Below are 23,108 nucleotides of genomic sequence, written 5' to 3'. Positions count from 1 at the left end.
TTAACATATCCTGGGAAACTTCCAAGTAATGTACCAACCATAAATGGACATAGTTTCCAGGTCTGAAAAGTGAAGCCAGCGTAGAAGTGCCTTAAACTCATGTAGTTCCAAAAAAGACTTCTGGTTGCTTAGAAGTGTATGGAAAGTGACATTCGGCTTTCTTAATCTGCAACTTCATTAAACACTTTCCTGATGAGTCTCACCTGCTAGTCTCAGGTCAAACTGAACAGAAGATTAAATCCATTTCCCCACTTCTAAGAGTCACAAAGGAGAATAATCCAGGAAAGGCTTGCTAGCTAATGATTTGTCAACCATAAATCATTAGCCAGCGAGTGCACAGTTTCACAATCTCATTCATCCCTAAGTCACCACATCTGGTTTCCAAGATGGCTATGGCCAAAAAGCTGAAATCACAGATTTAAGTGGGACTTCACAAACCAGTAGGTGATGTCCTGGTGGCAAGATACCCCTTTTATACTGTCTATGGTCTTCTCTTTAACAGTCAATCCTGTTCTCAGCTATGTGTATAATGCTTAACACAGAGCAGAGCACACAGTGAAGTAAAGGCAAACGTAGATATACAATGAAACTGAGACAAAGGAAAGAAACAAGTATGACATTAAAAGAAATAAAAGACAGTAGAGACTTATGGATATGGGGGGCCATGGATATGGTAAACACTTAAAAAGACTGTCTATCTTTACAAAGCAGTTCTGCTGCTCTCTCACAGACTGCTTCGTTCTGGTAAACTGAAGTCCTTCCTTGAGGCATCTACGAGGTCAGGGATATACACTGGATTTATATTGCATATAGCTTATGAATGGGGTAGTAGTGGGCTCAGGAAAATGACAAGCATGACCTTGCACCACAGCTGAGGAGAATCCTGCAGTGACTGAGACTGAAGTCAGAATGATAAGGATAAGGTCATGTGTACAAAAGCTCATCTGCGCTCACAGCCCCCCCCCCCCATCAGAGCTACTCTTTATCTTGACTGAGCGACTAATCTTTCCATCAGCTGTCAACAGAGAAGATATGAGACAGGCGAGAACATTAGCAAAGAAGTACTGATATACTGTGCTATGTCACTGAGACTTTGGCAACTTTGTTGTATGTGTACTGATAACAAACCTCCTGTCTCAACTTTCAACACTGCAGTTCAGTCTTGCATACTTTCCATTTATGACTGAGCCTGCCTTTGCTTCCATCATTCTTTTTTATAATCTCACATCCATCGACCCCATTTTTATTCATTAAATGTCCCACAAAGGGACACACCTTTAAGACACACCAGCTTTTTGAACATAAATGTATTCATAGACATTATAATTTGTCAAACAACAGTGGCCTTATCAGTAACTGATTCACATAATTAGTTTTGCAAGCAAAATGCTGAACAATTAAATGTTGCAAAAATGTCCATGAATAATAATAATAATAATAACAATAATGATAATAATAACAATAATGATAATAATAACAATAATGATAATAATAATAATAATGATAATAATAATAATAGTGACATATCTCAGTGTCTCCAAAGACATTCCCTCCTTTTTGTATTTTAACTTACAACAATTTCTCAATCCATTTTTATAGCTGGCATTAGAGAGCTGAGGTTCACATCAGTTTCTCTGATGTCCTTAAATACCCTCCTTTATACCCTGTCCTATTTTGACACTGCAAGTTCGCTCTGTCTGCTCTCTGCAGTGGGAGCATGGACACATGTTATGTAATGAGTTGGAGTGTGGCTTGTCTATCACGCTCCCACATTTCGTACGTGACCAGGTTCCTCTATTTTCTGCACAGTGGAAAAAAGCAGATAGCTAAACTAGTTAAGAGCAGAGATTAGCAACTTTAGTTTCTTTTAGGAATTCTCCCCATCCTTTTTATTGCTACGTAGGCAAAGTAACAGCCATACAAACTCAAATCGTTTAAAAAAAATGCTACAAAATACATTTGCAGGAGCACTGGTTGTAGCAGCACTCTGCACTGAGTACCAGTGCAGTTTTCAGCTGAGTCAAACCAAATACTTCCTGCACATCTTGCTTGACTCAAAAGAACTTCCTGTTAGAAACGACACACACACACACCCACACACACACAGAAACACCCTATCCTTTGGAAAATAAACAAACATCCTTGTTAAAAAATGGGCTAATAACAGCTCTGTATCTAGCTATGTTACTTCAGTGTTGAATCCCATGACTGATACTTCTTGAGCTTCTATCTGTATGATTAGATTTTTTCCTCCAAAAATATGTGCCCACACACACATAGCTCCAAAATAAATAAATAAATAGCTAGCTAGCGCTTTTGGAGTCAGCAATTCCCATAACCCTTCTCCAACTGGGTTTCAATTCAAGCAGATAAAACGAGTGGCGGTATTAGAGTTGCCAATCTGCCATTGTAGCTCTCAGTGGGGGTGGAGGGTAGGGGAGAGTGGGACTCAGCAAACAGAATCCCAGCAAGGCCCCACCTAGAGGGGGGGATGACAGAGACAGGCTGGGAGGTAGATCCGCCTGTTATGTCTCTTTTTTCCCCTCCCATTCATTCTTTATGTCCCTCTTTCTTCCGACAGCTTTTGGAGAAGAGGAAAATCCAAAGCAGAACACTTTTCCCCTCTACTGTTCCCCCTCTTTATGACCAAGCAGCGAACCATGTGGTCACGCTGGATTGTATGTGGATGGTCTTGTTTGGACAAAGCTCCCAGAACATAAAGATTTCTCAATGCGAAATATCTGTGTGTGCGTTTGAGTGTACAGTATGCGTGTGTATGTTTACTCTTGTTGGAGTTGGGTTGCCAGTGTAGGATTACAGCAGGATGAAAAGGACTCTGTCCTAATCCTCCCCGGAGAGGAAAGCAGAAGAGAAAATTAGAGTAGAGGAGACAAGGAGTGGTTGTAAGGACAGAAGAGTGGAGAAGACAAAAAAAACGCAGTAAGGAAGATCCAATGAGAGAAGGGGAATCAAGAAGAAACAAAACAAGAAGAATGACAGAGAAGAAAGGAAAGAAATGACTAGACTGGACAAGAAAAGTAAGCAAGGAGCAAGATGGAAATAAGGTTCCTCTGTACATACACAAGACATGTGCATTTAGGTTTAAATTAAGCTTTGCCAAGTTCTCCTTTGAGATAAAGTTCCGGCTCATACAACAAGATCTCAAATTCCAGTTTCTGTTATCAGTTAACTGTAAATATTGTCATGTGGATACAAAAATACAACTCAAAGAATCTCTGTTAAATCTTCAACCAACACTTTGACTTTAAGCCCTACTAATCAAGGAAAAAGAAGTGGAGAAAAAAAGGAGGGGGGGGGGGCAGCATTGCCACTCCTGCCTGCGTTTCTTCATATAGCCAATTCCATCTTAACCTGTTAAACTTGAAATGGAAATATGCTTCGTGAGCAGTCTTGGAAAAACAACCTCTGGCAGCCGTTTGCACTGTATGCAAGATATGAAATAAACCTGTTCAAAAGATAAGAGTGACTGCAAAGCCAATCACTGAAAAAGGGCAGGGCAGGTAAGAGCTAAAATAAAAATTAAGATAAGATAAGATAAGATTTTATTGATCCCACGACGGGGAAATTTTTGCGTTTCCTCAGCTCAGGTACAGATATCAGAAGGAAATACAAAAAATACAAATAAATACAAACAATGAAAAAATAAGTAAGATAATACACTGTATACAACAGTAGCATACACAGTATGTGATTATGGATATGGGTGTGGAACTATGCAAGACATAAACTATATAGCTTAACATAACTATTGTACCACTACTATTCCTATGTATAGACATGTACACACACACACACATGTACACACTAAATATACATATGTATACATATACATACATATATACCTGCACATGTCCATACACATAGAAGGTCCATTATGCATGAAGTGGTGACCGTGGATGTTCACAGTGTCCAGTGAGTCATGACATCGTGATTGAGGAGTTATAGAGTCTAACTGCTGTTGGGATGAATGATCTGCGAAAGCGCTCCTTCCTGCAGCAAGGGTGTTTCAGTCTCTGACTAAAGGAGCTGCTCAGCACACTCACAAACTCATGCAGTGAGTATGTGAGTGTGAAGCATACTGAAGCATTCACGAAATGAGTGGCAGCTGTCCAGGTTCTCTTAGCGTCAACTTAGAAAAAAGGGTGACTCACAGCTGAAAGCCACTTAGAGCGTTGCCGTCTGCAGGCTCTCCCTGTCAATTTGTCTAAATCGCCGGGCACAAAAAAACAAGTGACAGCTACAAATAAGCAAATTACAGCTTGTTTTGCTGACAGAGACAAAGTTCTCTACTTATCACCTCTCCACTCCATTCAAAAGTCTCCTACATCTAAACAATGCCTCCCTCCCTTTAGCTTTCCTTTCTTGCTCTTTCGTTCTACTGTTGAGTGTTATTACAAGGGGGAAATTTTGCCAATTTATTATCTAGCTGTTACTCACTTGTGTGTTTAAAGATGATAAACGGATGAGAATCAGATAAGAAGGGATAATGAGATGACAGATCAATGCAAAAACAGGAACATGTTGGAAACAACCTGTTTACATTTTTTCTGACAGGTGAGCTGCTGCAGTTGTGATTAATGACCACCCTCTCTCCAGAAAAAAAAATGACACCATCTGTTATCTGCACAACAGCACTGGCGTAAACAGTACAAAGAATTTCTGGTCTGTACAGGATTAAAGTGAGTGGGATGTTAAAAGGGGTGCGATTTAACTGGCGCGGAGATGGGTTTGGTTGCTAGCACACGCTAGACAGCACATTTTATTCATTCGTGTAAGCTAACAAATTGTTTTGTAATTGTAGACAGCAGGGGCAAAATCCCATTCATATAGTCTCATTCTAACAGTCAATATTTTAATTTAATCATCTTTACTTCCATAAATTTAACCACTCCTACTCCTACTCTGGAGAAATCTATAACTTATACTGCACCAAACGAAGTTGCGCTTAAATTTTGGATGGTTGCTCCATTTGCTGGTAGTTGAAATCATGTCTGAGAGGTACAGGTATTCAAATATAAAGAAATCCTAACCATGTGGACCTGTTTGGAACTGTTCAGAGCACCTTGTTGAATTCATGCCACAAAGAGATAAGCCAGTTCTAAATGGTAAAAGGGGGATTAACGCAGTGCTAGCAAGGTTTACCTGATAAAACATCTGATGAGTTTACTTGTCTACGTTGTGTGTACATCTTGGATTTAAACATTTTCAAAGCATCTCAAACAACATGCTGGATCAGTCTGCTTGTTAGCATTAAAGTAAAACAATCAAGCAGGAAAAAACCCTTGCCGTTCAATTTTCAGCAGCTGATGCACATAAGAACTTGTGACAACATGAAAAGATAAGCAACCACTGTTCTCACATAAAGACTACAAATAACTCAGCTGCCTTCAGAGCTAACACCATTGGTTGCATTCCCTAACGAGCCCATGAGATTGTGTTGCCCCTGCCACCAGCAAGGGATGATGCATTATAGATGGAAAGTGCACCACTATAGTTTGAACAATCCTGAGAGCCGATGAAAAGTGTGTCTTTCCTTTCTTTAGACTGCTGTCTCACAAATGACTTCTCTGGCTTCATATGCTTGTCCTCTCAGCGTCTCATTCACCTCACTTCGGAACAACCTGTTTTGTCTAACCTTTTTAAAAACACATTCACAATCATAGCCATGTGCCTATACAGAGGCAGACAGATGCTCATTTTTCATTCCATGCCTAACTCTGCTCCTCTATTATTCATCTACTAGTGCCACAGTGGAGATTTAGTAGAACGCAAGGGCGTGGGATGCTACAAAAACAGAAAGCGAGAACAGATAAATCTCAGTAAATCACATACTTTATGTCCAGTTGCCTTTTAGCTATTAAATCTCTTGAATCATCATCAACAGAATTGACTGTCAGTAGGCAAAAATCATAATGCTCTCTGTTTCTGTGTTTGTGCTCACAAAAGGATGCATACACCACTGCCAATTTTAGTTTAATACCTCTATAGCTTGTGTCCAATCCCATATTCTCTGAAGACTTTGTTCAGTCTTCCAGTGCAGAAAAAAATGCAAAAACAAACAAAAAAATATCCAAATGGGTTTGATGTAGATCCTTTGCACAGACGACGTACTTTCTATACTAACCGTGATTGGCTATGGCTAAGTTGGGGAATGATGGCATAGGTGAGAGACCGGCCAGGAAAAAAATGATCATTTCACAGACCGACTTTGCAATAAACGAAGCAGTCACTTGCACCTACACTGTGGCACTTTAGTAAACTGCAGCTCTAAAGAAAAAACTGGATAAAAGGGTGGCATGTCAACAATAACACGGGCCCTGTTTTTAATGCACCCCTCCACCCCACACCTTCTGTTGATTTGAGGCACCAAGCAGTATTTTTTTCCCCTTTTCTTTCTTTTTTTAAATTCTTCGGAACAACGTTTTAGGACATCGTCTAGGTGAGTCACTTTTGAAAAGCACAGAGCGGCACAGAGCGCAGCCGGAATGAAACACTAGTCATTAGCATTTCTCCGGATGTGTTCAGGAAGAAGAGAGAAGAGGGAAAAAGAGATTCAACTAAATAACCCAGGAGATTCAGTGGGCTGTGGAAAAAAAAAACAGAGCCCAAAATAACATGGGAGTTGGTATTACGGCTTCATTTTTAGAGTTTTTACTGCTGATGTCTCTATTGCCATGACGACAGCGGGCTGATATTTTTCTCAGTCTTCCATAAACCACTTTGTGTATGCGCTTCAAAAACTAGATCATTATTCATTGTTCTTTTTTCTCCATTAAGCTTCACACTTTCTGTGTGTGCGCATGTGTGCTCATTAATTGGGAAATGTCTGTCTACTGTTTTCCACTACATAAACAGACTAATCTGGTGCCTTCAGTTATGTCCAAAGTGTAAATATCTGAGTCTGATATGTTTACTCTGTAGATAGGAGAGAGGAAGTGGGGCTGTGTGTGTGTGTGTGTATGTTTATTGTGTGTAAAAGATGGTGTAGGGAGCGAGCTTGTGATTGGCTGATGAAATATCAACCGGTTATGCATAGAATCGGCGCACACTACTAAAAAAAGGTTTTGTTTTACAAACTTATTATGTTAATAAAATTTCTGAAATTTGGACGGAAAAAAAATCCTATTTGCATTTTCCACTAGTAAACAACCTGTTCTGGCTCTGGAGCATAAAAAATCTGAAAACTTCTGTTTGCAATGATGCAAAAAATGTGGATAAGCGAGGAATTTTCATATATCTAATAAAAAATGTAAGTAAGCAAGTAATTTAAGCTATAAATAAAAGCACTAGCTGTTCATATAGCACTGTGGCGTGGTGGTTAACACTGTTGCTTCACATCAAGAAGGTCCTTGGTTTAAAACAGCATACTCCAGCTTCCTCCGACAGTGCAAAGATGTGGACTTAGATTAATTAGTGATTCTAAATTGCCCAACAATGTGAATGGTTGTCTGTCTCTCTCTATTAGCCCCACGACAGGCTGGTGACTTGGTGTGCCCGCCTCTCACCGTAGGGCAGTTAGGATAAGCTCCACCAATCATTAGTTATTATTAATCTCTGACTCTTTTTCACAGTGTGTCTTTTGTTCTGTCTTCCTCCCTTCACCTCCAACCAGTTTCGGAACATGGCCGCCCCTCCCTGAGCCTGGTTCTGCCGGAGGTTTCTTCTTGTTAAAAGGAAGTTTTTCCTTTCCACTGTCACCAAGTGCTTGCTCAAAGGGGACCTTTTGATTGTTGCTGTTTTCTCTCTATTAGGGGCGACCATGGTTCAGGGGGTTAGGAAGCTCATCTGTACCCGGAAGGTTGCCGGTTCGATCCCCCAGCTCTCTCTGTCCTGGTCGTTGTGTCCTTGGGCAAGACACTTTACCCTACTGATGTTGGCCAGAGGGGCCGATGGCGTGATATAGCAGCCTCGCTTCTGTCAGCCTGCCCCGGGGCAGCTGTGGTTACAACTGTGGTCTGCCTGCACCAGTGTGTGAATGTGAGAATGAATGAATAGTGGAATTGTAAAGTGCTTTGGGTGCCTAGAAAAGTGCTATATAAATGCAATCCATAATTATTATTCTAACGTCTTCACCTTACAATATAAAGCTCCTTCAGGCAAATGTTGTTATTATTTGGCGCCATATATATAAAGGGAAGCAGAAGAGAACGTTAACTAAATAATCACTGGTGAAACTGCATAACAAATAGTTAGTCATTATATTGTAGCTAATTGAAGCAGATTTTTAAAAATATTACTTATTTTCAAATACCAAATATTTTACCCTGAAATAAACCCTCTTTCTTCTGTTGATGTGAACTTCTACAGGTACTTGACCTTGTGTTTTTTCCATTTGCACACTGAGGATTTTGATGACTCAGTGAGTGGGATTGATGCAATAAATGAGTCAATAAATAATAACAGAATTTATGTATTATGTACTTCTTGTAAATCTTAGTGGAAAGCCTTTTAAGCATTTATAGCTTAAAAATAGTTTGGATGGTATTTCTCACACACGCCTGCGTGTTACTTCTTTAACGCTGTCTTACTTTTAGAAACGAGTGGTTGCAGACAAAAGAATGTTATCAGCATCTCTGCTGACTATGAATTTAGAAAGGTGTATTATAGGCTCATTAAATGGGTTTTTGTTCTTAGTCCTGTGTTTCCTGTGGTCTTTGTGCTCATTATACTCCTTGCACAATTAACACTATGCTACAAGATAAAACAAAATACCGTGTTTACATGTTTTTGTTATCTCAGTTTTTATTAGTTAAGTCCTCCATCCTCAATACAGTAAGTGAGGATTGAGGACAGTGCAAGAAGCCACATGGTGATCAAGGAACTAGATGATATGATCAGACAGGCCAGCTGCAACTATACCTCGATCTTTATGACAGTGCTAATCAAAAGTATCCAGACTCTCTTTATACTGTCTGTTTAAGCCCGCATCTGCTGGGATTCATGAACCAACTTGTAGATTAAACAAGAGAGTGTAGGAGCAACAGATAAAGGCCTTAATGTGGGATAAGTGGCAGAAAAGAACCAAAACAGGCCACCCATAATTTCACAGTAGGTGGGCTGCTAACAGCCATCATTTGATACACTGTGTTGATATAACCCGCTTCTTTTTGCCTGCTGAAACAACTGCCCTCATTAAAGACTTAATTCTCTCCCTCCCACCTCCCTTTTACTCTTTTCTGTCTCTCACAGGCTTTATTTTCCTCCCATTTCAGTTCATTTCCCTGATAGCATGTGGATAAAAGAGCCAGCTCCTAGGGCATGCTGGTGCCCTCAGTGACTCTTAAGTGTCTGAAGAGGCCATGAAGCTGTGGCTAGATGTGGCTAGGTGCCAGCTAAGCCACAGATTACTGGCACTATTGCTAACAGTGCCCCGGCTGCCAACACTATGATCTGCTGTTATGGCCTAATTGTTCTCTTTAGCTCTGAGGTGATATACCATCTCTCCCTGGGAGCTCCACGCAGAGCACCAACCAGCTCGTGCACAGAGGTACAGTTGACTGAGGTTGGGCCAAATTCTTATATACAGATCATTTCACACACTGCTTGTAACTTTCTGGTCTAACCTTTAAACAAGGCAGATCTGAAGAGTTTGAAGCAAAGCCAAATGCAAATGGTTGAACAACCTGAGAAATTACAAAAGGAAATGTGAGCATCAAATTTAGTTTAACATATTTTTCACTGGGTAAAGACACACTTTAGAAACCTTGCTCCATGCTTAGAGCCTCATGTGAATGCCACTCACCCTGGTGACTGAGCGCACTTGGAAAGTTGGAAAAGTGTTTTCTTTAACCTACTAATCACCAAGCTTATCCTTCCCATATTGCTTTATTTAAGTATGGAATTACTTGGTGGCTGTTTGTCAACTGCACTGTAAATTCAGTCATGCTCAGTGATTTGCTAGAATGAGAAGGGAAGACTTTCTTTGTAACGTGTCTTCAACTAGGGCCATATAGACACCATAAAGATTTAACCCAAGAAATTCTGAAAAATCAACAGCAACCAGCACCCTCAATTTAATGTAATCTCGCCAATATCATGAGGAAGCAAATCCAGACCACAAAAAAGCAACAAAAAATTTGCACACACAAATCACAAGACTTCATAGGATTATCTACAATTCCATAATCCATATTAGCACCCCCAAAGTAATACTTCTCCACCCCTACTCCAATGACTATGAAGGATGAAAAGTTTTGAATGTTAAAGGGGTTACTTTGTTTTGTTTTTAATGCCTGCACAAGTGCAGGATCATTAATATCTAATCTGGCTGCAAAACTGCTCAAGGTACATGCAGATATGGGACTATTAGCTGGTTACGGATTATAATTTGATGATTAAATATTGAGCTGAAGTTAATTGTATTTGCTTTACTTGAAGAAAGGCAAACACACTGGAAGTACTAACTATAGTAGGTAGCTTTATTTACACACCAAATTCATTTACACACGTTTCTCACTGTGAGGAGAAAACTAGTACACCAAGAGATAGTGAAGAGGGCAACAAATGGAGTAAAAAGGCCAAAGGCACAAAGAATGAAAGCAACATAGCTACTGTGAAGGAAATGTACTCAACAAATGAATGACAGCCAGCATAGTGAATATATCTCACTTGCTGTGCTTTGGTCAGTGGCTTATGTCATAGACGTCAACTGACAATACCAGTTGATCAAAGACATGGCATTGAGCGATAATTACTTCTGCAGCCTGCAGAGCAGCTGTCGGGTGAAGAAGATTACACTGCAACTGATGTTCTTCAGCTCTGTTTGAGTATTCATTACCACAGCAGCTTAGTAAGTCAAAAGAGGTCAGTAATATTCAAGACAGTAAAGACTGACAGGCTTTTTGAATGACCTTAATCAGATAATGTGGAGGTTTTGGAGGCAATTTTTGAAGTTTGCAGACAAAAGATGATGAGAAAACATCACCTTTACCACCTGCTTTATTATATTATAAATCTCTATGATTAAGATTTGCAAAGCAAAAAAAAAAAGAAAGTATCTAAACCTTTTAAGGACATTTAAGGTTTCATGGCCAAGACTGCTATGAATACATGTAACTGGGGAAATACAACACAGCCAGGAAGCTTCTGATTCATTGAACTTCCTCTTTTGTTGAGCCCAGAGATGAATATCACAACACAGGCCCTTATCTGACTTGCTCACTGCCAAAACACACTTGAAGGCGCACGACCGAGTATATACTTACAAACACAAACACAGAGAGATAATGAGCTGACAGCAAAGCACATGACTGAATGCAATTTAGCAACAGCGGGTACAAAGAATCAGATCAATTTTTTTTAAACTTTCATACCTAGCTAGGCACAATTATGCATTCATCATTTCAAACAAGGGTCATGTTTCTGCAAGGTTACGCTTATGAAATAAAATGAAAATGGTTTGTGGAACGACAAAGAAAGAAAAACACTAAAACAAACCTTGAAAATTTTGCATGACATTAATTTAATATATATATATATATATATATATATATATATATATATATATATATATATATATATATATATATATATACACATACTCAGAAAATATTAGAGAACAAAGTGGTTTATTTTTGCGCATAGACTATAAGAGGGGCCTAAAAGCACCAGTGTCAACAATTAAAATAATAAGTGGTTGCTCAATGATGCCGTACAACTACACAAACTAAAGTTATCTGAGGTCTGTGGGGCCAGTATTTCTTTTTAAGAACACTGCAAGCCACACTACAAATAATAAAGTCATATAATTAAACCAACTAAACAGCTGAATGGATTTCTGTATTTCACCTTCAGGCTAGTCAAAAATGAATGAATGAATGAACTTTAACTGATCTTTTTCTGCAATTTCTGAAATAAAAGTCAGCAAAAAGCCATCACAACTAAGTAAATAACGAAGAGCAGTCTTTAAAAGGTTAATACAAACACCGCTAGCAGGGAAAATGTAAATGCAGAAGATTAAAAAAAATTCAGCATTATATGTGGAGGAGTGGAAGTGAAAATGTTAGGTGTGTCTTGTATTTACGGTGGAGTCATAAAGCCATCAGTGACTGATGACTAATTATACCAATTACCAGGACGGCAAAAACAAACTGTCCCTACCCTTTGGTGACATCAGGATGAGGAATTTGTCACTTCCTAACGTGTTTGGAGACAGTGGGCGATTGACGACTTCCATTTGTGTCAAGGAACCACTGAAACACTTCAAAAGCTGAACACTGTGTGTCTAGGCTCTGTTTATGTGGCTGTTTACTCTCTGCAACACCTGGAATTAGCCCAAGGCAGATGTTGACCCACACAGAGCCTTATGTCCACCCTCCCTGCACTCATTTGCCGAGTCAGTATTCAGCCTATAAAAATGGTAATTGTCCTCTTACACAAATCTAGATACAAAAATACAAAAATAGATTGTTCACATTTAGTTCTGAGACACAGAATCAACACCAAAGCTTTATTTCCCGCCCCAGCGGAAAGATTAAATATACTGACTGTATTACAAGCCTTTTAGATGTCTTCCACCCACCTTTTATTTTCTCATTTTTCCCCTTATGATTATTATTCTTTTGTTGTAAGCTGTGAGGTGCTGGTCTGTTTGTAATGAAATCCAAATGGAGAAGGAGCTGGCTCCTGGCCGTAAGCTGGAACTGCCCTACTCCCACCTCCCACTCCTTCTCCTTCTTCCTCTGGGGAACAAGCCAGAGATGAAGGGAATGGGAATGATGGGTAGAGATGGACTGATCGATGGATGAACACATGGAATGAGTGCTAGAGATTCATAAATAGATAACAGAGATTCAAATGGGGGAGGAAAACAAAGTGCGAGAAAGTCTCTCAGAGAAAGCCTAAAACACTGGGGGCCGCTCGGAGGGTGATGGGAAACTATGTGTGTACGTGCTGCAGGAAGAGGCCTCGCAAACTGGGTGGGAACACACGCGCTCCAATAAGACCAGAGGTTGTATGTCCTGAAGAACACGCGTGTGTGTTCTGTCAGTTCTGTCACTGGAGGAGTGTACTTTGGATCAGTGCATTGACTCACCGAAAACAAACACAAAATTCTGCAGGCCAGAGGATCGGAGGCACGCTGTATCCAAGACAAACAAGCAAAATCATGAAAATATAGTTGCATTGACTGAGGCCCAACCTTACCACCCCCACGCCTCCATCCGCCCCCTTCTCTTGCTCTATTGCACACAGACAGTCTGTCCAGTACACACAAAATCAATTACCTTTTGGCCCATTATTAACAAAATAAGTCAGATGGACAACTCAAACAGCTTGTGTCAACAGCGTAACGTTTCTCCCCTGAATGCTTTATTTCCAACCAACAATTAATTCAGCTGCCAAGTTCCAAAAGAGCTGCTTAGTGACACTGCTGGTTCTAAAACTCATATTTTATTTAAGCAAGTGAAAATCTAAACACCGCAAATTTCATGAAAGAGACAATTGTCCTTAAATCAAGGTGAAAGCCAATCTGTTGTCATGGCCATATGCTGTGTTTTTGTCTGCCTATTAGCAAGATTTTGCAAAGACTAATATGCTGAATTTCACTGACATGTTGGAGAGGTGGACCCATTACCCATTACCCACAAAATGATTTCTCTTCAGGTATCCTTAAGATCTGTGTTTTTGCAATGTAGACCTTTGTAATCTGCATCTGCAGCAAGTATTTTCTGCTAGAAAGGAAGGATCACATTTGATTTAAAATGTCTGAGCCTGGAGAGATGATTTTCAGGAAGACGCTAGATCAAACAGGGATATGGCTCATGGCTGAATTACCAGCATGGGCCATTTTTCATGGGGTCAGGAGAAGTTGCAGAAAAAAAAAAGAAGAAAGCACAAACACGGTCAACTGAAGCATCTTGAGCATCTGCAGGTCCTTAAGTGGAGCTGGCATATATGTGGATCAGAGTCTATAGATGCATGTGTCTTACCCCTCCCCAGTGCACATGCTTTCACATTTAATTTTTCCCCATACTTCCTCTCCTCTGTTACTGTTTCCTTCAATTTCTTTCCACATCTTTTATTCTGCCTTTGCTGCTCATCACAGGGACTCCCCAGAGGTGGAGGATAATCCCAGTTCGGAGCAGCAAGTCTTTTATGTCCTGGGAAGACACACTGGTTAGAGTGCTGCCAGTTCTTTTTCCTCTCTACTGATACCTCGATCAGCTTCCAAGCCTTGCTGTCTCCCGCTCTCTCTCTATTTCTTAATGTTTGTGCTTTTGAACATGTTCTTTCATTATAAAACCCATTTCTTTTGCCAGGGATGCGACTACCACTACTAGCCTGTGTTTACACAGCATCAGCAAAACAAAAACACAATGGAGTCGGATGCATCTCGAGGTGTTGGAGAGGAATCTGCCACTGACTGATTCTATGCACTTATGTATGCTCTGCATGTTTTCTAAAGCGCCCAGTCAAGGTTATTTTACAAGAATGTAATAGAAATGACTCTCAAAGCTGTGTTCATGCAACTAGGACTATTATTTACTGTTATCAACTTCAGCAACTCAAGGCCGGTAGCTGCCCTTGGTCACTGAAGATTTATTTGTCATCCACAACTGCCCCAAAAATATATTGTTGCATATTTCAATTGGTATACCATACTCTAGCCGAATTCTTTTCAAATCAAAATCACAAGATATAAAATCACCATTGAATATTTATTTTGGTCCAGGTTACAATGGACTCTAAAAAGTTCATGTTAACTACATAAAAGTCCCCTATAGAGCACTAATCACACAAAGGTTGTTATTTCTCTGCCTTCCTATACATCATTCTTGGAAAGTCCAGAAGATTGTGGCTTTCAAGGAACAATGTAAAAAAATATGCAGCCCAACACCAAAAACAATGTGTAATGTTGATGAAAAAGCCAAAGACCAGCCAAATTTAAGGGGAGTTAAGCTAAAGCAGAACCTCCAATAATGCTTGTATACAATTGCAAGTGCTTCTTTATTTCCAACAGATTCACAGCCCTGCTTAATTTTTCAATTGTAACTTATAAACATAACATTAGTGAACCATGACCTCCATCAAGCAGCCTGTTCAAATTAAGTCTTGTCAGATTGAGTTGGTTACAATGGCGTCAGATATTTAATCAACAGTTTAAGCACAAAAAAGTATAGTTTTTTTTAATGCAAATGTTTTTTCTCCATTTTGGTAAAGAAATACACTTTATATGTTTTCTTTAATACTTGTATCATTAAAGTGAGGTCTTAGTACAGTATTATAAACCGAAGGCTGAAGAGCCAGATTAAACTTACCACATAAATTCACAGGTTGCTGTCGTTTAACGTTATTGAAAAGAAAAAAAAAGTTACTGTGTAAAAGCAGACATCTGATACATAATCTTGACCTTAAGAAAAAATTACAATGACAGGCAATAAACCCTTATAACAAGCTATTTGGTGAAGCACAAAGACTTTTTCAAAGCTTTCAGGAATTTGTTTGCGTTTGGCCAGTGCAAAGAAATCTGAATGGCATCGACTGACAACACTGCAGCAGCTCTTAAGTGACAGTTACTATATGTTTTTTAACCAGGCTTGAAAAAGGAAAATCTTTGTAATAAAATAAAACATATACATGTTGGAAAAGCTAAAACATGTGATCCCTTCGACTAGTCTCAGGTGTACACAGAAACATGGGAAAAGTTTTCAGGCTTTCAGGCAGAAAATGAGTCATTCATCCACTCTTACCACCGAACAATGATCCCTCAGTCCTATCAAAAGGTTCCTTTACTGCATGATACTTTTTTCCGATGATGCAATGATGCAACACAGATTTTCTGTGACATTTGTGCTGGGAAAGTAATTTTCGAGAAGGTCCTTTCCCCATCGCTAAAATCCATATTTCTTCTTGCCTGTGCCTCTCATGGCCTGGATGCCCATGAATTACGTGTTGAGATTGGCTTTGTGACAGAGGCCAAATAAAGTGGGTGTTATGACTGGCATGTAGAACCACTCTTGAGAAAAACAGGTGTCGTTCATTGGCTTACACCAATGTGCCCATAACTGCAGAGCCATGTGATTGGTGGAAGGAAGACACCACTGCTCAGAGAGGAAGCCGCTGATGCCAGGCGTGTTTGTGGGCATGGGGCAGTGGAGGTGAAGGGAGAGAGGGAGGATGAGGAGGGAAGCGGGCGCCGCAAAGAACAGACCACCTGGATTACAGGCCTCAAAGGCCAGCCTGACAGAGTCAATCTGAACAACAGTGAACAGAAGACAGCCAGTCTGCTGACTTCCCCTCTCTTGCATTTTCACTGGCAGTCTGCCAACAAACACATGCTGCCCAGCAAAACTTTCAGAAGAGGCTTCAGCTTGGGTTTTTCCACCAACTTAAAGGGCTTTTTTTTCCCTTTGCCCACTGAAAAGCAAAAGTAAACTGATAGACTCAAAAACACAAGTTGCAATATTTAAAAAAAAACATTTAAAAGAAAACTTCAAGCCCTCATAAGATGCAGAAGCAATGCTCATATTGAGGTAAAAATCCAGCATACTAGGGTTAAGAGGATAAATACATTAGCTGTTGGCAAATACACTGGGAATTACTGGTTGATGGACCAACATTGGCTGACTGGAAGCTTTTAACATACCACTCAACCCTATCACTTACAATTTTTTCTTATTTTTATTAAACAAAATTTAAATACTCACTTATACACCAAGTCTGTAGTACTGCGAAAAGTATTTGTCCCTTCCTAATTTTTTTCCTTATTTTTAATCCATGCAAACAGTGGGGTGGAGTCACTAGTCAGTCGCAGGACCAATCTGGTCTATAAATGAGAAAGCAATTGCCCCCTAAACCTAATAACTGGATGTGCCTGCCTTGGCAGCAAGAACTGCAATCAAGCATTTGGGATAACAGACAATTAGTCTTTCACATTGCTGTGGAGGAATTTCATCCCACTCTTTGTACAATTGTTTTAATTCAACCATATTGGAAGTTTTTCTATCACCACTCTGAAACCTTCATTTGTTTTTGGGTTGTTGTTTTTTAGCGATTCAGAGGTATACTTGCTGGTGTGTTGCAGCAAATCATTCAGGTACATGTTTGACGGTGCGCTTTTAATGAAATGCTGTGTTAGCTTTACACCAGATGTAACGGGAATAAAAAGTCTCGTCGTCGATAGAATATTTTTACATCTTGATGGGAACCACCAATTAACATTTTCATTTTTTTTTTTACCTCTTCTTAATTTCAAGAATTATCAGAATCCAGCAGTGGGTTTTTTGGGGGGCATTTTTGCCGAATCTCTAATTGTTAAATCATGAATTCTGACTTTAACTGAGGCAAGTGAGTCACTTTTTTAGATGTTGTTCTGGGTTCTTTCGTGACCATTGAGACATTCTTTGGTAGGCTGGCCACTCATAGGAAGGTTCACCACTGTTCTCCATTTGTAGATAACGGCTCTCGCTGTAGTTCGCTGGAGTCCCAGAAATGGTTTTGTAAACCTATCCAGACTGACAAATGTCAATGACTTTGTTGCTTACCTGTTTTTGGATTTCTTTAGCTCGTGGCATAATGTGTTGCTTTTTGAGATCTTTTAGCCTACTTCACTTTACCAGACAGGTTCTATGTATGTGATTTCTTGAATCAACACGTCTGTGACTAGTGAAATTGAACTCAGCTTTCCAAGAAACAAATGTGGTTAGCTTTGATTTAACAATAGCGGCAATTGCTTTTCAACGTAGGGCTTGGGCCCTATGTAAATTTGGAGCTTTTTTCCTTTAATAAAGGAAATTGTCATTTAAAATCTCATTTTGTATTTACTCAGGTCATCATTGTCTAATACTAAAATCTGTTTGATTATCTAAAACATGTTAGTGTGACAAGTATGCAAAAAATAAAATGGCACTGTGTATGAGGTCTTAGTGTATTCCTACTGTTTAGTGTCCATGTGGGCTTTCACAAATGAATCAGTCTGTAACTTCTACAGACTTCGCCCTTTACACTACAGACCGAGGCTGGCCTGAACTGACCCAGACAGATACTCCAGTCTAGGCGAAGGCTTTAGATGTGGTGCAAGAGGAGTCATTTCTTCACTTCAATCTATTTTCTTTTCTTCATATTTCTGCCTTTGCTTTGACAAAAATTATTTTTCCTGCCCTCTTGGCACTGCATCCTCCACTGTGAGGTCACTCTGCCATATCTAACAAGGATCCTTAGGGCAACGAGGGTGTGAATTACTCTTTTCTTTATCCTTGTTGCATCCAGAAGTACAACACAGAGGAGGAGACAAAGAAATGAAAACACACAACCTTCAACAGAAGACAAGGGCTCAACCAAGTCAGCAAACTAATGGGAGGAGGTCACTGGCAGATAACTTGCACAAACAGGCACACTCCTCTTTACCACACACACACTGTTTTGCTTGGACTCAAATCCTTGCGATAGGAAATGTTCAGATGCCTGGCTGCCATCTTCTTTCAGCTGAGAAAATGCTGTCCTCTTGCCATTGGAGTGTCAGAGGAGGATAGTGAGGAGGACAAGACTCCCGCGGTTGTATATTGCCTCTGTAGATAAGTTGCACATTTTTCATAAACACACACAGATGCAAACACTCACCAATTAGACGAGCAAGTAGCAGGCCTAAGTTCCAACTCCCCTGATCCCCCTATCTACCCACCAATTGTTTTAAGTCATAAATATGTTACCACACATGCAAACACACTGCAATGATTTGCCATGCATGACAGCACGGGTATGAATACATAAACATAAAAGATACCATGAAGCCATCAACAGATTATTAATTTCAAAAGCCCCACGTACACCCACCCACCCACACACATCGGCTTTTAGAGTTAAATTATAAAAGATGATTTGCCTCGCATATATGCTTCAGCAAGTATCTAAAACACATAGACGAGGAGGATATTAAAAAAGAGCAAAAACAATAATTAATCACTCAATTTATTCAATGGAATTTTAATAGCACATGTCATATTATGTATTTATGTAACTACTAAAAAAGAAAATGTTTTAAATTTTTAACCATTAAGTGGCTACTTTGCTTGGCAAGTGACCTGTAAAGTCAAGAAATCACAAACCGACTTATCTTAAGGCTTGTTAAGCCTCAGCTTTGTTAAACAGAAAAATATAAACAAGGGAGGATGACACCTCATGGAAAAATTGCAGTTCATTCCCCTTTTCTGACAATCACTTGATTAAACTCGAAATGTAACATGTGTTTGCCTATTTTGAAAATAGCAAACTACAGCTCCGCTATACGGCTATGTTACAGAGCGGCATGAAGCAGGATATCTGACAGACAGACAGAGGAACCAATCTGAGTGCTGTGCAGCTCGGCCCGACGCTGATTGATAGCTGGCTGTGGATCCTGAGGGGCATTGAGAGTTTAATCACCCATAACTGCAATTACAGACGAACACGTCAGACTCATAAAGCACTGAAACAAGATGAGCGCCTCCTTCCTCTCCTCCCCTCGGCGCACATCAGCCAAATTCCACTAAAGCTCAAGGAGGAACAAGGGAGCTGAAGGCATAACCTCAGAGAGAGAGACACACACAGAAAATCCCTACCTAGTGCAAAGCATTAGAGAGGAATTGCAGAGCATTAATTAGTACTTTTAATATACTTATATGCTATAAAACAAGTCATTATGCACTCCACTTGTAGTACTGTTACCTTGTTGTCAAAACGAGCGGGTGTGCCATGTTTCTATAGAAGACATCTACTGTAAGGATCTCGAGGAGCCTTGATATACAAGATTCAAAAAGACTTTACCACAGCATCAGTGAACATTAACATATCAAATATGCAAAGCCACATACACACACGTATACCTAAAGCATGCATGTGGATGTGCGTGAGGGCACACACTCCTAATGATCACATAAAAGCTTATAGCACAGCATAAGACAGGCCTTAGGATGGATTAAGATGCACGCCTTTATCAGTGGGTTCCCACAATCCCCCCTAGAATATCTCCGCTCTCTCTTTCTCCCTCACTTTTTTGTTTTTGCTCTTCTCAGTCTTTCCTTTTCCTCCATACCTTAGGGAGATTGCTAGAAGGAAAAATAAAGAAACAGAAACATTCTTCAAATATGTATGTGAATGGACTGGCTGCTGGCAGTGGGTCACTTCCGTTCAAAGCAGCAAACGTCCAAAGTAGTCATATTAATACTGAGGGTAAGATTAAAAGTAGATGAAAAGGACAGGCTCCTTTTGTCACCAGGTCAAATGTTGGGGGGGCTGGGTGGTGTCAGAAGAATAGCTGATGTCATGATGGGAAACCAGAGATGGGAAAGCAGAGGTGGGAAAGGGAAAGCAGATTTTTTCTACAATGGTTTCATAGAACTGCAGGTCTAATAAACACTGTGCGCCTACCTTCTCCACATGTAAGGCTTTTTTCACCCGTCAAGTATCACTTTGCAGCTAACAGCTGCTATAACAGACATTTCTGTAACCTTCCTTACTCTGTCATATGTCAATCAACAGTATACTTAGCTCCCACTGGTTGTTGCTTCAATCGCTTGTGTCAAAGTTCAGAGAACTTTGACAGTTTGAAGTGTCACTGATCTTCCATTATTTGAGCTATGTATCACTGCTATTCTATTTCTCTGTTAACACTCCTTCAAGGAGGGAAAAAAAGGGCTCTTTGGGTCAAATTTTCAAAGAACAATAACTGTCATTAACTACTTCCTCATACTATAAAGCTGTGCAAAATACCCATAATAAGTACCCAGAAGCTAAGGTGACAGCTGGAAACGGACAACAATTTGAAAAACATGAAACCCTTCACAGCTGGTGAGCTAGTACCAGATAATGTCAAACATGAGCCCAGAAATGTACGTCCAGTGTAATGCCAACAGAGGGCCAATTTAGACCTCTCCTCTCTTTTGGAGTGCAGATTAGAGACAAGCTTGAGAGACAACCTTTGAACTCTGGAGTTTACCGGGGGGCACGGCTGGTCACAAGATCAACAGAGCAGTTGATTCATGACACAGTGGCTACATTACAACACACTGCTGTCTGCCACATCTGGTCCCTTTAATAAAGAAGCCTTCTGCCAGGGGCAGTGAAAGTATTCCTTTGTGAACAGAGGAGGAAAACATCCCATCTTCCCCTTGTCATCCCCACTCGCGCAGATCTGAGTGTGTTCCTCTGCTATAGTGAGCGAAACCTTCCCACCTGATTGGCTGCGATCTACTCATCAGCTGCACAATGATGCGAGATAAAGAGGGTGAGCTGCCCTGTGTGTGAAAGGTCAATGCCTCTTGGCGCAGGGGAGCGCACACTATGTAAACAGGACAGGCAGAAGGATCAATCATGTAGAGCGTATTTATTAGTTTAGTTGGCCGAGAAGTACATCCACTGGAACATGATTCAGGACTAATCATATGGAGAAAAAGAGGCAGAGAAAAGGTTCGGGGAAGGAGGGGAAGCGAGATGGAAAGAAGAGGGGGGGAAAGTAAGGATGTAGGGGCAAGTAGAGACTGAAAGCATTTTCCTCCACCTGTCTTTATGCATAAATTCAATTTGCACAACTAAAAAGACTGCAGGGTGGGTAAACACAGAAGAACTTCAATGTCATCTTAGCTGAGCCATATGAACAAATATTGCTTGATAAATTATGATTGCTTCATAAATATAATAATTATATCCACAAGAAGATAGCAAGTGAAAATACATTGATTCAAATTTCTTCACAGCTTATATTTATCACATTTTGATAAATATATATGTTTTCCATTACAGCGCTTCAGCCGAATAGAAAATATGTCATATACGCACACCTTCATGTAGACCTTTTTTGCATGTTAGACTCCACATTTACTGAATTTTAATAATTACTTGACCAACAGATGATATTAGCAAGAGCCTCATCTCCCATCACACCGTGACTGTTGTTTCATCTGTGCGGGAAATGGGTTTTCCCCATTTACTTAGTAAAACCTTTATTGCCAATAATCCAGATGATGGTCTGCCTCACTGCATGCTGTGCTATGTGAAATTTTCCTGGCATCTATCAATATTTGATATGGCACACCCAATAAAAGCAGCAGTGGAGTTTTTACAATCATCCATACTTACTGGACATTTTGAATATTTCTTGGAGCACTGACATGTTTTCTTGTCATTCTTTAAATTCACTCTAATCAGTGACAATTCCTTGGAAATCCACTTATCCACTAACAAATACATGTTAGCAGATAGTATGTGGTTGCACATGTCCTAATATGGACTACTGTAATTCATTATTATCAGGAAGTCCTAAAAACTCCCTGAAAAGCCTTCAGTTAATCCAAAATGCTGCAGCAAGAGTACTGACAGGGACTGACAGGACTCTCCTGTTTTGGCTTCCCTTCATTGGCTTCCTGTTAAATCCAGAATTGAATTCAAAATCCTGCTCCTCACATACAAGGTCTTAAATAATCAGGCCCCATCTTATCTTAATGACCTTGTAGTACCATATCACCCTATTAGAGCACTTCGCTCTCACACTGCAGGCTTACTTGTTGTTCCTAGAGTATTTAAAAGTAGAATGGGAGGGAGAGCCTTCAGCTTTCAGGCCCCTCTTCTGTGGAACCAGCTTCCAGTTTGGATTCGGGAGAGAGACACTATCTCTACTTTTAAGATTAGGCTTAAAACTTTCCTTTTTGCTAAAGCATATAGTTAGGGCTGGATCAGGTGACCCTGAATCCTCCCTTAGTTATGCTGCAATAGGCATAGGCTGTTGGGGGATTCCCATGATGCATTGAGTTTTTCCTTTTCAGTCACCTTTTTCACTCACTATGTGTTAATAGACCTCTCTGCATTAAATCGTACTTGTTATTAATCTCTGTCTCTCTTCCACAGCATGTCTTTATCCTGTTTTTCTTCTCTCGCCCCAACTGGTCGCAGCAGATGGCCGCCCCTCCCTGAGCCTGGTTCTGCCGGAGGTTTCTTCCTGTTAAAAGGGAGTTTTTCCTTCCCACTGTCGCCAAAGTGCTTGCTCATAGGGGGTCATATGATTGTTGGGTTTTTCTCTGTATGTATTATTGTAGGATCTACCTAACAATATAAAGCGCTTTGAGGCGTGTTGTGATTTGGAGTTATATAAATAAAATTGAATTGAAATGAAATTGAAA

General features: G+C 40.0%; 1 protein-coding gene across 4 annotated transcripts in view; it reads right to left on the bottom strand.

The window, feature by feature from the left end:
• rxraa (retinoid X receptor, alpha a) overlaps positions 1-23,108 on the bottom strand; it is a 103,613-nt gene that overhangs the window by 42,187 nt on the left and 38,318 nt on the right. The gene's annotated exons all lie outside the window — the stretch shown is intronic.

This window comes from Pelmatolapia mariae, linkage group LG7, assembly GCF_036321145.2.
Source record: "Pelmatolapia mariae isolate MD_Pm_ZW linkage group LG7, Pm_UMD_F_2, whole genome shotgun sequence".
Lineage (NCBI taxonomy): Eukaryota > Metazoa > Chordata > Actinopteri > Cichliformes > Cichlidae > Pelmatolapia > Pelmatolapia mariae.
Note: the sequence above shows the minus strand (reverse complement) of the source record. Positions and strands in the feature narration are given on the sequence as shown.